This window comes from Heloderma suspectum, chromosome 4 (genome assembly GCF_057233095.1).
Source record: "Heloderma suspectum isolate Gila_16-S chromosome 4, 16-S_ref, whole genome shotgun sequence".
Lineage (NCBI taxonomy): Eukaryota > Metazoa > Chordata > Lepidosauria > Squamata > Helodermatidae > Heloderma > Heloderma suspectum.
Window position 1 is genome coordinate 16,191,272 of NC_139461.1, and position 15,739 is coordinate 16,207,010.

Below are 15,739 nucleotides of genomic sequence, written 5' to 3' on the forward strand. Positions count from 1 at the left end.
AATGCACTGGCAATCGGCCCCCCAAAATCTGTGGCAGAACAGCCTACCCCTGCCCCCCCTGCAGATTCCCCCCGGGACAACGCTTACCTGGGGTGGATGTTCCAGATGGCAGCGGCTCCAGCGGCAGCTGTGGTGGCGGTGGCGATGGTGGCTGGTCTTTTGACAGGCTGGTGCAGCCGCCATTTCCATTCTGGTCTTTGCTATGATAGGCTACATAACTATTTACATAGCCTATCATGGCAAGCCAAGAAAAAAAAAACGGCATACGCAAATGGCGGCGACTACGGCGGCCGCCATTTGCGTTCCCTATTTTTCACTATTTTATCCTACGTAAATATTTGCGTAGGCTTTTACGATGAAAAAAAAAAGAAATGCAAATAGCGCCCACTACGCTTTTTGCGGTTCCCTTTTTTTTTGCCGTAATTGCCTACGTAAATATTTACGTAGGATAAAACGGCGAAAAATAGGGAACACAAATGGGGGCCACCATAGCCACCACCATTTGTGTACGCTGTTTTTGTTTGTTTGTTTGTTTTGCCTGCCTATCACGGCAGCCTGGCTGGACACAAATGGCAGCCGTCATTTGCGTCCGTAGGAGCCAGTCCACGGCTGGAGCTCTGGCTGCGGACGGCCCTGGCCGGCTGCTCCATGGAGCCGCCGCGGAGCGGAGCTGGCCAGGCAGGATTCCAGGGGGGAGTACCGGATTGCCTCCCCCATGTCAAGGATTCTGGGGAGGGGACGGAGCGCTTTCCCCCCCCAGCGGATGCCCCGACCAGAACCAGGTAAGGGATTCGTACCTCCCTAGTGAGCACCTGGCAAGTAGGGCGCAGCCACCTGCTTCCTCACAGAGTTGCCATTTTGCAGAAAAAATGGCAGCTCACTCTTGTTCATAAATGTCCATTTGTGCAAATGGCTGCCATAAAATGGCCATTTATGCAAGATTACAGGCATTAATTGGACATTTACACCTACAGACTTCGATAAATGGCCATTTTACGGCCGTCTTTTGCACAAATGAATGATTGCAAACAAGGACAAGCCACCATTTTTTCTGCAAATTTTCCCAGAAAATGGAGGCTCAGTGAGCCAGGCAAGTGGGGAGATTTGTAGACTGGCATTGGGGGGTGGGGTGAGCTGGTGACTTCTTAGTCCGGGGGGCCAAGCCGGCAATCTTCGAACCCCCACCAGATGCACGCAACATCCCTAATTAACCCTTCTCCCTGTATTTCTGTTGGTTTTATTTCCCTTCAGAGAATAGAAACAGAACAACTCAACTAAAATAATCCAACTGCCTCTTGAGACTTGGATACATGTTGTCATAACAACATGGTACAGCTCATCTAATCCCCTAAAGCTGGAAGGAATAAGAGGCACTTGCTCTCAACAAGGCAGCTATAATTCTATCAAAAGAGGATAAAATTGTCCTTTAATTAGGCACAATAGGCTTAAAGTCAGGTCTCAGTTACACCTGTACATATCTGGAGGAACCTCCTCACACTCAGCAAAGTAATTCATAATCTGTATGGATTTAACAAAGCACTCAGTTTTGACAGAGTGAAAGTGGTGGTTAATGAAAGAAATTGAAAAGGGGCGGGGGGAATCTAGATGTCAAATCAGGCAAGTCACCTTTGGCAGAATATGATTATGTGATGCAATGGACAGAGCAGTCATTGAGGCCCTAAGGATAATATAATGGAGGAGAATCAGCGACGCCCTCAGGCTACGTGGAGTCCATGGACTTTTGGATGCTTCTTTGACTTTCCCAAAATTGACTCATATTTATTCATAGGAAAATACACACATTTCTGCTGGGGAAAAGTTGAATGGAATGGGGGATATGCTAATTGTTAAGTGCTAAAGTAAATTATGTAAATTCTTATGAAACATCTTACGTATTTATTTATTTTTATGCAGGATGAAAAACAAATCTACATCTGTGAGTGGACGATGGAACAAAAGGTCCCAGGGCATAGGCTGAAGGCACGTGAGGCAACCACCTTACCAAAGTTAAACAGGTTTGGATGTGGTCAATCCTTGTAGGGGAGACTACCTGGGAACTAGGGATGTTAGAGAATTCCGCCACAGACTCCAATGAGGCTGGATACTTAGGAATCCGCCCCCCTAGGGTCCGTGGCAGAATGGAGCAGTCCCCACCACCACCCTGCAAAATTTTCCCAGGATGGACCCTACCTGGCGTTGGCCAGTCCGGTCCATCCGCTGCCCCGGTCTGCGGCCACCATTCGCCTCCCTGCATTAGCCATGATAGGCTACGTAACCATTTATGTAGCCGACCACGGCAAAGAGCAGGGATGCAAATGGTGCCCGCTACACCATTTGCGTCACCACTCTTTGCCGTGATAGGCTACGTAAATATATACGTAGCCTATCACGGCTAACGCAGGGATGCAAATGGCGTCCGCTACGCTATTTGTATCCCTGCGTTAGCCGTGATAGGCTACATAAATATTTACGTAACCTATCACGAAAAGAGCAGGGACACAAATGGCATCCACTACGCCATTTGAGTCCCTGCTCTTTGCCGTGATAGGCTATATAAATATATATGTAGCCTATCACAGCTAACGCAGGGACGCAAATGGCACCCACTATGCCGGACACCATTTGCAGCCACAGCCTGGCAGCAGACGGAAGTCTGGCTGTGGGCGGGCCCAGCTCGTTGCTCCGCAGACTCACCGTGGAGTGGAGCCAGCCAGGGAGGATTCCGATGGGAGGGATGGATCACCTCCCCCCCCAGCAGACACCCCCACCCAGTTTCCCAGCTAGTCTTTATCCCATTGAGCCTACATTTTGTGCAAAAATCACAGGTATGCTACTTATGTAATTCATGATTTGCACAAAATGGTGGCCATACATTGTGCCATTTATGGAAAAGTTATAGGAACAAATGGTCCAATTTTGTGTACTTAGCGCTATTTTTGGCTGCCATTTTCTGCAGAACTGTGTTTTACATAAGTAGCATGCCTGTGATTTTTACACAAAATGGTGGCTTATGGGAAGAAGAGGAGTTGCAAGCTCTTGTGAGGTGCTACCTCTAGTACCACGGGCAGTGAGACTATGTACACCAGTTTCTGAGGAACATGGGTGGGAGGGTGCTGACGCACTCGTGTCCTGCCTGTGGATTCCTGGTTGACAGCTGGTTGGCCACTGTGTGAACAGAATGCTCTATTAGTTGGACCCTTGGTCTGATCCAGCAGGGCTCCTCTTATGTTCTTTTGTTCTTATGTAGGTGCCCATAGACTATCCGACGGCTCCGAACAGGTACACCGAACAGGGTCAGGCATCCGGTGAGAGTCTGGCAAGTGGCATGTAGGGTGGGCAAAGATGAATTCGCTCAACCCTAATGATGGGTTATTCAGTACATCCATTGAATTGTTTATGATGATCACTGTGTCATTTATTTATTTATTTATATTTCTTTATTACATTTGTATACTGCTCAACAGCCAAAGCTGTGTGGGTGCTTCACAAAAGTTAAAACCATTAATACAGCAACATAACACATAATCTGAAACTTTTTAAAAGTTTTATCAGGTGGTTGTTCTTTAAGTGATAGCTATTGTAGCTGTTTTAAATTGTCCATGTTTTGATTTTGTTGTAAAAGGCCTCGATTTTTTTTTTTTTTAAGACTGGCATCTAAGAAATGATGATGGTGATGGTGATGTTTTGTTAAATGAGAAAAATGGTGTTTGCAATAATAGGTTTGGTTCGCTTGCTATTCACATTTTATCATATTATACTGCTGATCTGCAAGGGTCTCCACAATTTTAATGCTATTTGCGTTGCCCTTATTTTCGCCGTAGTCTACGTAAATCTTTACGTAGACTACAGCGACCAAATAAGGAACGCAAATGGCGGCTCCCTATGGGGGCCGCCATTAGCCGTACGCGCTTTTTTTTTTTTTTAAAGTCACCCGTGATAGGCTACGTGACGATTGACGTAGCCTATCATGGCTGACTTTGCAGATCTAGCCGTGATAGGCTACGTTAATCATCACGTAGCCTATCAGGGGGCGTTGTTTTTTTTTTAAACTTCCGCGTTCGCGGCCGGGCGAGGCGGGAAGCCTCCGCCCTGGCCTGAATTTCGGCCGTGCGAGGCGGGAAGCCTCCCCCCCGGCCCAAATTTCGTCCGGGGCGAGGCGGGAAGCCTCCCCCCCCGGCCTGAACTTCGCGGGGGGAGCAGCGAAGCGCCTCCCCCCCACCGCGAACATCCTTCGAGGACAGGTAAGGGACTTTCGTCCACCCCTAATTTAAACTCTGTGTTGGTTTAGAATCATAGAATAGCAAGGTTGGAAGGGGCCTACAAGGCCATCGAGTCCAACCCCCTGCTCAATGCAGGAATCCAAGTCAGAGCATCCCTGACAAATGGCTGTCCAGCCTCGTCTTAAAGGCCTCCAGTGTGGGAGAGCCCACCACCTCCCCAGGTAATTGGTTCCATTGCCGTATTGCTCTGACACTCAGGAAGTTTTTCCTGATGTTCAGCCGGAATCTGGCCTCCTGCAACTTGAGCCCATTATTCCGTGTCCTGCACTCTGGGATGATCAAGAAGAGATCCTGGCCTTCTTCTCTGTGACAACCTTTCAAGTACTTGAAGAGTGCTATCATATCTCCCCTCAGTCTTCTCTTCTCAAGGCTAAACATACCCAGTTCTTTCAGTCTCTCTTCATAGGGCTTTGTTTCCAGTCCCCTGATCATCTTTGTTGCCCTCCTTTGAACCCTCTCCAGCTTGTCTGCATCCTTCTTAAAGTGTGGTGCCCAGAACTGGACACAGTACTCCAGATGAGGCCTAACCAGTGCTGAGTAGAGGGGAACTAGTACTTCCTGGGATTTGGAAGCGATGCTTCTATTAATGCAGCCCAAAATAGCATTTGCCTTTTTTGCAGCCACATCACATTGTTGGCTCATATTCAGCTTGTGATCGACGACAATTCCAAGATCCTTCTCGCTCGTAGTGTGGTTGAGCCACGTATCCCCCATCTTGTAACTGTGCATTTGGTTTCTTTTTCCTAGGTGCAGAACTTGGCATTTGTCCCTATTAAATGCCATTCTGTTGTTTTCTGTCCGGCACTCCAGTCTATCCAGATCACTTTGAATTTTGTTTCTGTCTTCCAAAGTATTAGCTATCCCTCCCAATTTTGTGTCATCTGCAAATTTGATCAGCATTCCCTGCACCTCCTCCTCCAAGTCATTAATAAAAATGTTGAAGAGCACTGGGCCCAGGACTGAGCCCTGTGGTACCCCACTCGTTACCTCTTCCCAGCTTGAGAAGGTCCCATTGATAAGCACTCTTTGAGTCCGATTCTGTAGCCAACTGTGGATCCACATGATCGTTGTTTCATCTAGCCCACTTCGAGCAAGTTTGCTCATCAGGATATCATGGGGCACTTTGTCGAAAGCTTTGCTGAAGTCGAGGTATATGATGTCTACAGCATTCCCACGGTCTACAAGGGAGGTGACTTGATCAAAAAATGAGATCAGATTTGTCTGGCAGGACTTGTTTTTGACAAATCCATGTTGGCTTCGAGTAATCACGGCATTGTTGTCAAGGTGCTTCCAGATGGATTGCTTTATGATCTGCTCCAGAATTTTCCCAGGGATTGATGTCAGACTGACTGGTCTGTAGTTCCCAGGTTCCTCCTTTTTACCCTTTTTGAAGATAGGGACAACGTTAGCCCTCCTCCAGTCATCTGGCACTTCCCCGGTCCTCCATGATTTCTCAAAGAGAATAGACAGCAGTTCTGAGAGTTCTTCTGCCAGTTCCTTTATTACTCTAGGATGCAGTTCATCTGGCCCTGGAGATTTGAACTCATTCAAAGTAATGAGGTGTTCCTTGACCATATGCCTGTCGATCTCAAGCTGCAATCCTGCCCCTTCAGCCTGTACTTCGCCTTTGCCAGGGGGGTCATAGACCCTCTTTTGGGAGAAGACTGAGCCAAAGTAGGAATTGAGCACCTCTGCCTTTTCTTTGTCATCTGTTATCATTTTGCCATCCTTATTTAATAGCTGAACAACCATTTCTTTCCTCTGCCTTTTACTATGCACGTAACTGAAGAAAGCCTTTTTGTTGTTTTTAGCATCCCTCGCTAACCTCACCTCGTTCTCCGCTTAAGCCTTCCTGACGCCATCCCTGCAATTCTGTGCTACCTGCCTGTACTCTTCCTTTGTTACTTGGCCTTCTTTCCACTTCCTATATGTGTCCTTTTTTGTTTTCAGGTCATCCCTAAGCTTTTTGTGAAGCCACATTGGCTTCTTCTGTTGTCTTCCACCTTTTCTTCTTGTTGGAATTGTTTGTGATTGTGCCTTGAGAATTTCCTTTTTTAAAAGTTCCCACCCATCTTGGACTCCTTTTCTCGCTAGCATTGTTTGCCATGGGACCTTACTGATCATTGTTCTGAGTTTATTAAAATCAGCTTTCCTAAAATCCAGGGTACGCGTTTGAGTACACTCGGCTTTAATCTGAGGTTGCCTGGAGAGTGAGAGAGAATGTATGGGTTCTGTATTGGCCCCAGGCCTGTAGTTTTAGAGGGGCTTAGAGATCCATAATCCTTTCTGACTTTAGTCCATCAGCTGCAGTTTTCCTGCTAGTCGGCCACTTGGCTGATTGTTGTTGTTCAGTCGTTCAGTCGTGTCCGACTCTTCGTGACCCCATGGACCATAGCACGCCAGGCCTTCCTGTCCTGCGCTCTCTCCCGCAGTGTGCTCAAGTTCATATTCATTGCATCGGTGATGCTATCTAGCCATCTCATCCTCTGTCATCCCCTTCTCCTTTTGCCTTCAGTCTTTCCCAGCATCAGGATCTTTTCCAGAGAGTTTTCTCTTCACATTAGGTGGCCAAAATATTGGAGCTTCAGCTTCATTATCTGTCCTTCCAATGAGCACTCAGGGTTGATTTCCTTTAGGATGGACTGATTTGACCTCCTTGCAGTCCAGGGGACTCGTAAGAGTCTTCTCCAGCACCACAGTTCGAAAGCATCCATTCTTCGGCGCTCAGCCTTCCTTATAGTCCAGCTCTCACAGCCATACATTACTACTGGGAAAACCATAGCTTTGATTAGACGGACCTTTGTCGGCAAGGTGATGTCTCTGCTTCTGACTATGCTGTCTAGGTTGGCCATAGCTTTCTTCCCAAGGAGCAAGCGTCTTTTAATTTCATGGCTACAGTCACCGTCTGCGGTGATCTTGGAGCCCAAGAAAGTAAAATCTGTCACTGCTTCCATTTCTTCCCCTTCTATATGCCAGGAAGTGATGGGGCCAGATGCCATGATCTTAGTTTTTTTAATGTTGAGTTTCAAACCAGCTTTTGCACTCTCCTCTTTCACCCTCAACAAGAGGCTCTTGAGATCCTCTTCGCTTTCTGCCATTAGGGTGGTATCGTCTGCATATCGGAGGTTGTTGATAATTCTCCCGGCAATCTTAATTGTGACCTGTGATTCATCCAACTCGGCATTTCTCATGATGTACTCTGCATATAAGTTAAATATCGCCGCTTCATCACATTCCATGCTAACAAGCTCTGAATCTTATCAGGGCCTAGGATGCACCTGAGAAGTGAGGCTCTGTTTATGCAAAGCTACAGGTGTCTGTGCTGGGAAAGTCCTGGTTGTTTTCCTTCTGAACCAGCACTGTTAGCCTATGCTGGAAAAGTTGCAGATAAATGCTCATTAATGCTCACTGATGTCATGCTGCCTCACTGCTAATATGTATGGTATAAAACCCATTTTACCCCATGGCTCTGTGTTCAGAGAAGCTGTCTGATCCAACCATTGGGTATGCCTGTGTGCTGTAAGTACTCAATAAAGTCTACTTGTAAGCAAACCTGGATCTGGCTTATCAATATCTCAGCACCTCCAAACCTTAGCAGCCCACAGCTGAGGCACACAGGTTTGTTTGATTGATTGAGTGCCTTGTGCTGGGTGATTGGTCAGTGAGAATGTTGGATGGGAGAGTGGTGCTGTAGTGAAGGAGTGTTGGTTAAAGGGGACAGTTGAATATATACAGTAGATGATTCAGACAGGGATTGGCTTGATTAGCATCATCATCTCCTAGGGAAAGTGGGGAGGGGGGTGGATCATGGCCTTAGGCCTTCAGTTAGGTTAGGAGGGTAAATCATAATGTAACAAAGAACAAGAACTTCATATTAAAGAGACCTTTTATAATTTAAATAGTTATTTTAAACTAAATCAATGGTTTTAGTTATTTTACATAGAGTCTACACTTCATTCTTAATCATGCTACTCATACCTAACCAAGGTAAAAATTAAAAGGGCACATATCACCCACTCTACTACTCTTAAAGAAATATAAGAGTATCTTGAAGGTTGTTAAAGGCAGTTGCCTGAGGTGCCCAGGCTGAATTAAAAGTGCATCCCCTCCCAAGGGACCATAGGCTAGGGGAAAAGAGAAGGGGTTTCGCTACTCTGTGTGTGTGTGGGGGGGGAGTAAATCTAAAGATTCTGTCAAGCTATGTGATGTACACTTGGAGCCCCTTGCAAGATCCCATGCCTTGCCCAATCGGGATCCTCATGCACAAACATTTATGCTTATCCACAAGTGTACGAGCAAAGCTGCAGCCTTCTGCTCCTTCCTTGCCTCTTTCCTCTGTGGACTAATGTGGTTCATAATGAAGTCCAGGCCAGCACAATCCTATACATACCTACACATCTTTAATCAGAAGTATGCCTGCTTGGAATTCAATAGGGCTTACTCTCAGGTATGTGGTCATTAGCTTGTGGGGTGCCGCAAGGTTCTATCTTGCCCCCCCCCCATGCTTTTTAACATCTCCATGTAACTGCTGGGGAAAGTCATCAGGAGGCTTGGGCTGAAATCTCATCAGTATGTGGATGACACTCGGCTCTTCCTCTTGTTTCCATCTGCACATCCCAAGGAGGCTATGGAACTCTTGAACCAGTGTCTGGAGGCTGTTTGGGAATGGATGAGGGTGAACAAGCTGAAACTTAATCCAGACAAGACGGAGGTGGTGTGGGTTGGGAAACCAACTGCTTCGGATGGAGGTTTACAGCTGGCCTTAGATGGGGTGGCAGTGGCACTCCCCTTGAAAGACCAAGTGCTCAGTCTGGGGGTCCTCCTGGACTCTGAGCAAACTGGGGAAGCCCAGGTGGCTGTGGTGTCCAGGAGCGCTTTTTACCAGCTTATGCTGGGTACGCCAACTGCAACCCTATCTGGAGAGGACGGACTTTACCTCAGTTATCCATGCACTAGAAACATCCATGGTAGACTACTGTAATGTGCTATATGTGGGGCTGCCTTTGAAGATGGTTCAGAAACTTCAGCTTGTGCAGAATGGAAGGAACACACACAAACATACATCTCAGCCAGCTCTTAGTAGTAATGTAAATATCAAAGCCCCATACCCTCAAAAGTTTTCCAAAAATTATCACATTTTCCCACAATTTTCATGGGTGAGCTCTTTCCACCCAGCTCCCTGACTTGAATGGTCAGAAGAAGAAGAAGAAGAAGAAAAAATAGTCCAAAAATTTCAGCACAGCACTAGCATGAACTCAACAGCTGATCTGGCAACAAATGGAGTTTATGCAAACTGAACTTTGGTGAACCATGCCGGCCTTTGCACGACAGCTAGGAATGAAAAAGGCACAGCCAGGCCTGGAATGTGATGAATGTCTGTGAACTGAGCTGGCATGAGCTTGAACTGAAATGAGCAGCACACTATAAATCAAAGAGGAGTGGGAGGCAGAGAGGTGGTTTACGGTAGAAGTGGAAATGGGATTGCTGAGTCATGTATAAAATCAAAAGATCTTTCAATAAAATGTCAATAATTACAATTTAAAACTGAGATTCATTTGGTTGTAAAAGCAACCTATAAGTTCAAGCAGTGAAAAGGCCAAGGGTGTACGAAGTTGTGTCACCTGAGATGAAGCAAAGCACTTTGGCCATTTTCAAAAACAAAACTGAAATGCTGTTTGCATTTCCACACTCTGTGATGTGAATCTTAAACATACATTGGCAGGAACACAACATGGATTTTAGAAATGTCATGTGACTGAAGAATTCTGGAAGGCACCTGTTTGGTGCTATGCGCATTAACACTCAGCCTAAGTTAAAGCTGAGGGGGAGACATTAGCCTCTCTGGATCCTGCTGTGTGAATCTAGTGGGAGTTGGGTTTGGCATATGAATCTGAATGTGCCTGACCTCACCAGTTGACCTGGCTTTAGTTTGAGTTGACGTGAACTGAACTTTGGTGAACTGGGTTGGCTTGTGCTGAGCAGCCATGTAGTAAAAAGTCATGGCCAGGCCTGGACTGTGATGAACTTCTGTGCACTGAGCTGGCAGGAGATTTAACAGATAGAAATGTGTATGTTAAAAAGAGGTGACAGGAGGGAGATGTAAACAGGTGGGTCTGGAGGGGAAGGGGAAACAGGGATTGTTTGTTAGTCTATATTTTTAAAAAAGAATCTCCATAAAATGTTAAGCATTACACACAAATGGTGAGGTATCTTTGGTTGAAAAAGTATCCAATTATCTTTCATGCTTCAAATGTGTTTACAGATTGGGTTAGATCCAATGGCAGAAATCCTCCAGCAGGACAGAAACAGCTAGCAGTACAGGTTTCCCCTCCCCTTACAGGTCCCCGTGCCTTCCCAAATCTGGTCTGGAGGGTTGGGGAACCCTCCAAAGCAGATTTTGGGGATGTAGGGAGGGCTGAAAGGGGGGAGGGTAGAGCAAGGGGGAGGACAGTAGGAGGAATTCCAGCTGAGCAATGTTGGATTTAACCCATTGTGTTCTGGAAAAAGAAAATGTAGTATTTGTAAGAGGTGGGCATCATTGTACTCTAGTGAGCTAATATAATTGTTATAGTGCTCTGTACAAATCTCTGCTGCCAGATTATTAGGCAGCACCTGTGGCCAGGTGCACCTTTTCCTACTACATCCTCTGCTGGGCAGCAACGATCTGATGGCTTCCATGACACATCCTTTGGTAAACTCTGTGTTTGACTCCTGCTATGTGCTTCATGTGAGGCTGACTCAGAAAGGTGCAAAGAAACTACAACTGGCCCAGAATGCTGGGACAAGGTTGCTGAGATGTGCCACTGGGGAAGAACTGCAATGAGTTCCTGGGCACAATTCAAACTTGCTGGCTATAACTCTTAACCCCCTCAGTGGTGTGGCTTGCTTGCAGCAGAACCTCCCCTCCTATATCAGGCTGGTTCCAGGTTTTTGTGGGTCCTTGAACCCCTTTTGCCCTGCCTCTTTGGTATCACCCTTCCATTCTCTAATTTTCCCTTTGTCCCTCTTTGCCCCTCTCTAGGGACATATGGATTGTGTAAACTCTATTCCATCTATGTTTCACAGATTGTCAGGCGCCTTTTGTTCTGTGGTCCACCCATTGAAGGAATTGGATTTTTGTTTCTGAATTTGCACAAAATTTGCAAACTCAGGAAAGTAAGAAAAACTGTCTGCAAATTGGCAGAATCTGCCCGACAGGGGGAAGGCTGGTCTGCTGTGAAATCCACAGGTGGGATTCACAAAAATCCAAACTCATTTGGTTCCATTGCATGTTTCTGTGACATCTCTAGCCCGACCCCCTTTAAACTAGAAATACATCTTGTCAAGCCAGACTCAGAATTTCAGACAATGCAAAAGCTAAAGAATGCAAAATTGCTTTTAGAAAGGAAGTGCCATGCTCTCTTTATTATATCTCACCTACAGAAAAAAAGGGACTTGCAAATAAATGGCATGCTCATAAATGGCATGGCCTGCATGCTCAGAGAAAGTTCACCTCAGAAAACTGGGTGTAAGCAACACAGATAAGTGGAGAACAACACTTTCCTAATAGAGAACTGAAGAATTAACACATAAAAAACACAACAGCAGGTCAGCTAAGTTGACTTTAAAATAGGATGAGACAAATTGATGAAGAAGGAGAAGTCAGTCACTGGTACCAAAGACTTCCCCCTGCCCTCCACACCAGAGAGAATTTCTCCTGCAGGTATTCTTGCTGTTGCCCTTCCTTCTTCTATAATTAACATTGTAAATATTAGGAACAAATGAATGCCCTCATCTGCAAACCCATGGTGCATAATATCCAAGGCCAAGCAAGTTATTTATTTATTTATTTATTTATTTATTTACAATATTTATATACTGCTCCACATCGGAAGTTTTCAGAGCAGTGAACAACACAGTAAAAGAATAAAACAGTAGGTTAAAAGAGTTAAAACATTTTTTTTTTAAAGACAAACCCCAATAAACTGGAAATTAACAAACCACGGCTGGTCATGCATGGAAGGCTTCTTGAAATAACCACCTATTCTGGATGCACCAGAAGGAATACCATGTTGGCACCTGCTTGACCTCTAAAGGCAGGGAATTCCATAGGAAGGGGGCCAACACACTGAAGGCTGTTTTCCTGGTGGACTCCAACTGGGCCATGGGTCCATGTGGAACCACCAGGGACATGCCCTCTGATGATCGCAGTGACTGGGCAGGTTGGTAAAGATGGAGGTGCTCTCTCAGGTGTCCTGGTCCCAAGTTGCTTAGTGCTTTGTACACTATCCAATATTTTGGCCACCTAATGCGAAGAGAAAACTCCCTGGAAAAGACCCTGATGCTGGGAAAGACTGAAGGCAAAAGGAGAAGGGGACGGCAGAGGATGAGATGGCTAGATAGCATCACGGATGCAATGAATATGAACTTGAGCACGCTCCGGGAGAGAGCGCAGGACAGGAAGGCCTGGCGTGCTATGGTCCATGGGGTCACGGAGAGTCGGACACGACTGAACGACTGAACAACAACAACTAATACCTTAAACCTGGCCTGGTAGCGAATAGGCAGCCAGTGCAGTTCCCTCAGCAGAGGAGTTATACGCTGAAAAGGGGCAGCTCCCGACAACAGCCGAGCTGCTGCATTCTGCACTAGCTCCAGCTTCTGGACCAGCCTCCAGGGCAGACCCACATAGACCGCATTGCAGTAATCCAGTCTTGAGGTTACTAATGCCTATACCACCGTGGTCAAGCTATCCCTGTCCAGGAGAGGCTGTAGCTGGCGAACCAGCCGAGGCTGGTAAAAGGCACTCCTGGCCGCTGTGGCCACTTGGTCCTCCAGCAACAATAATGGATCTAGGAGTACCCCCAGACTATGAGCCTGATCTTTCAGAGGGAGTGCAACCCCATCCAGAGCAGGCAATGAGCCTATCTCCCAGACCCGGGAACCACTCACCCACAGGGCTTCCATCTTGCCAGGATTAAGCTTCAGTTTATTGGCCGTCATCCAGCCCTTTACTGAGTCTAGGCACTGATTCAGGACTTGCACAGCCTCTCCTGATTCAGATGTCACAGGGAGATAGAGCTGTCTGTCATCAGCATACTGATGGCATTTAGCTCCAGATCCCCTAGTGACCGCTCACAGCGGCTTCATATAGATGTTAAACAACACTGGGGACAAGATGATACCCTGTGGCACCCCATAGCTCAATTGCCAAGGGGCAGAGGAATAGTAACCCAATGTTACTGTCTGAAATCGGCCCCGTAGGTAGGACCAGAACCACTGTAGCACAGTGCCTCCAACACCCATCCCATGGAGTCGATCCAGGAAGATACCATGGTTGATGGTATCAAAAGCCGATGAGAGATCAAGCAGAATTAATAGGGCTGCACTCCCCCTGTCCCTCTCTCGATAAAGGTCATCAATCAGGGCAACCAAGGCTGATTCAGTCCTGTAACCAGGACGAAACCCAGATTGAAATGGGTCTATTTTGGCCCATGTGGCAGAAAACCCCACAAACACCTTTGTACCTCCATGGCAGTAAAAAGACAATAAATTAATTGATTAACTAACTAACTAACTAACTAACTAACTAACTATTATGTGACTTTTCAAGGCACAGAAAACCAATTGCCTCAAGAGGCCGCCTCACTCTGCCTCATGGTACGGCCAGCCCTGAGTCTCAGTGTAAGGAGCCTACATCTATCTTTGGCTCCTTTCAAAATCAGCTTTCTCTCTTTCTCTTTCTATCTGGACATTGTTGCCTTTTTGTTTTATTTTTTGATGACATCAGACTATTATTGTAATACAGGTTGTGCTCGTGTGCCCGTGTGCCCGTGTGTGTGTGTGTGTGTGTGTGATTTTATGGATCAGTGTAAACTGTTTCAGGGCCCATATCTTGGCCAGGAAACACCACAGAAATGCTAACTAAGGCTGCACCCCGATATATACCTACGTATGCCTGGTTTGTAATTTAAAGCAAATTACCTAATTTCATACTTTTGAATCACTATCTGAACCAAAAACAGTTATCCCTTGAAATGTGCCCTTCTCCAAATCCATATATTAGTGCATATCATTGAATGCATATTAGCAAAAATAATGTTCCAAATGCACTTCAATAAGAAATTTGCTTGCAAAACTGTGTCTCTTCAGCAAAACTGCACAAAAAGATCCATGTATTAGGGGAAATGCACCTGGCAAAAGCCCATGGGAAGACTGAGGCATGTCAATTTACCATCCCTTCCCTACACTGAATGCTATATGGAAAAAGGATGGCTGTTCCTATGTGTATATGGAAGTAACCATCTCCCAACCCCACCTTCAACACAGTACATACATTTTATAAATACATAAAAGTTTTCATTTCATTTCATTCCATTCCATTTCATTTATTAGATTACTATACCGCCCCATGGCCAAAGCTCTCTGGGAAGTTCATAAAAATTAAGTACCATTAAAATGCATGTATAAAGTACAAAAACCATTCACATCGGGATGGAAAACAGATAGCATACACAGCAACAACAACATATATCCAAAGCAGTATAAAGCTATCAGGCAGAGGCAATCCAGGAGCTGATCAAAAAGACTTCTTATATCCTGCCAAATGCATGAGAGTAGGCAGTTTTAAGCTAACACCGAAAAGGTGACAATGTTAGTGCCAGGAAGGCCTCATCAGGGAGATCATTCCATAAATGGGGGGCCACCATGGAGAGGAGCTTTCCCTTGTTGCCACCCTCCAAGCCTCCCTTGGAGAAGGCACCCAGAGGATGGCCTTGGATGAACAGTGTAGTATACAGCTTGGTTCAAGCTGGGGGAGACGTTCTGTCAGGTATTCCAGACGAATGAATGTGCAAACCAAAACTCAGCTATTCTTCCAGATGTGCTCTTCTCTGAACTTTGTAAGGGAGCCCTCCAATCAAAACTTTAGGAAGATTGTTTCCAAAGAAATTCATGCATTAGAAGAAAGTTTTCACGTAGCCTTTCATGGGGGCATTTTTTTTTTTTACTTTTATTGGAATGGCGGCGGCGGCAGCCGGTCAAAAGACCGGCTGCCGCCTCTGCCCCTGTCGAAGACCTGACGAACCGCCGCCGGGACCCGCCGCCGGGAGGGACATTCGGGAAAGGTAAGTCCCATCCCGGGGGAGGCGGGGGGTGGGGGGGTGCAGAGAATTTCTCCCCGAAACTACTTCGGGGGGCCGAACACATTGGCACTCAGCCCCCCGAAGTTTCGGGGAGAAATTCTCCCCCATCCCTACAGCCCACAGACCACCCCAAAGATAGATAGATAGATAGACAGATAGACAGATAAGATAGATGATAGATAGATAGATAGATAGATAGATAGATAGATAGATAGATAGATAGACAGACAGACAGACAGACAGAGGTGTAGATAGATATTTGTTTTTGTTGCTTTTGTAAGAGAATGTTGCACGTAGATGGGCCAGAATACTCTTTGTATCTGACATGTACAAAAT

The 15,739-nt window shown here is 46.1% G+C and overlaps 1 protein-coding gene and 1 long non-coding RNA gene across 2 annotated transcripts in view; one reads left to right on the forward strand and one right to left on the reverse strand.

The window, feature by feature from the left end:
- The window catches only part of LOC146346573 (uncharacterized), a 407,876-nt gene that overhangs the window by 359,679 nt on the left and 32,458 nt on the right, over positions 1-15,739 (forward strand). The window lies entirely within an intron of this gene.
- The window catches only part of LOC146346574 (uncharacterized), a 44,898-nt gene that overhangs the window by 23,873 nt on the left and 5,286 nt on the right, over positions 1-15,739 (reverse strand). The gene's annotated exons all lie outside the window — the stretch shown is intronic.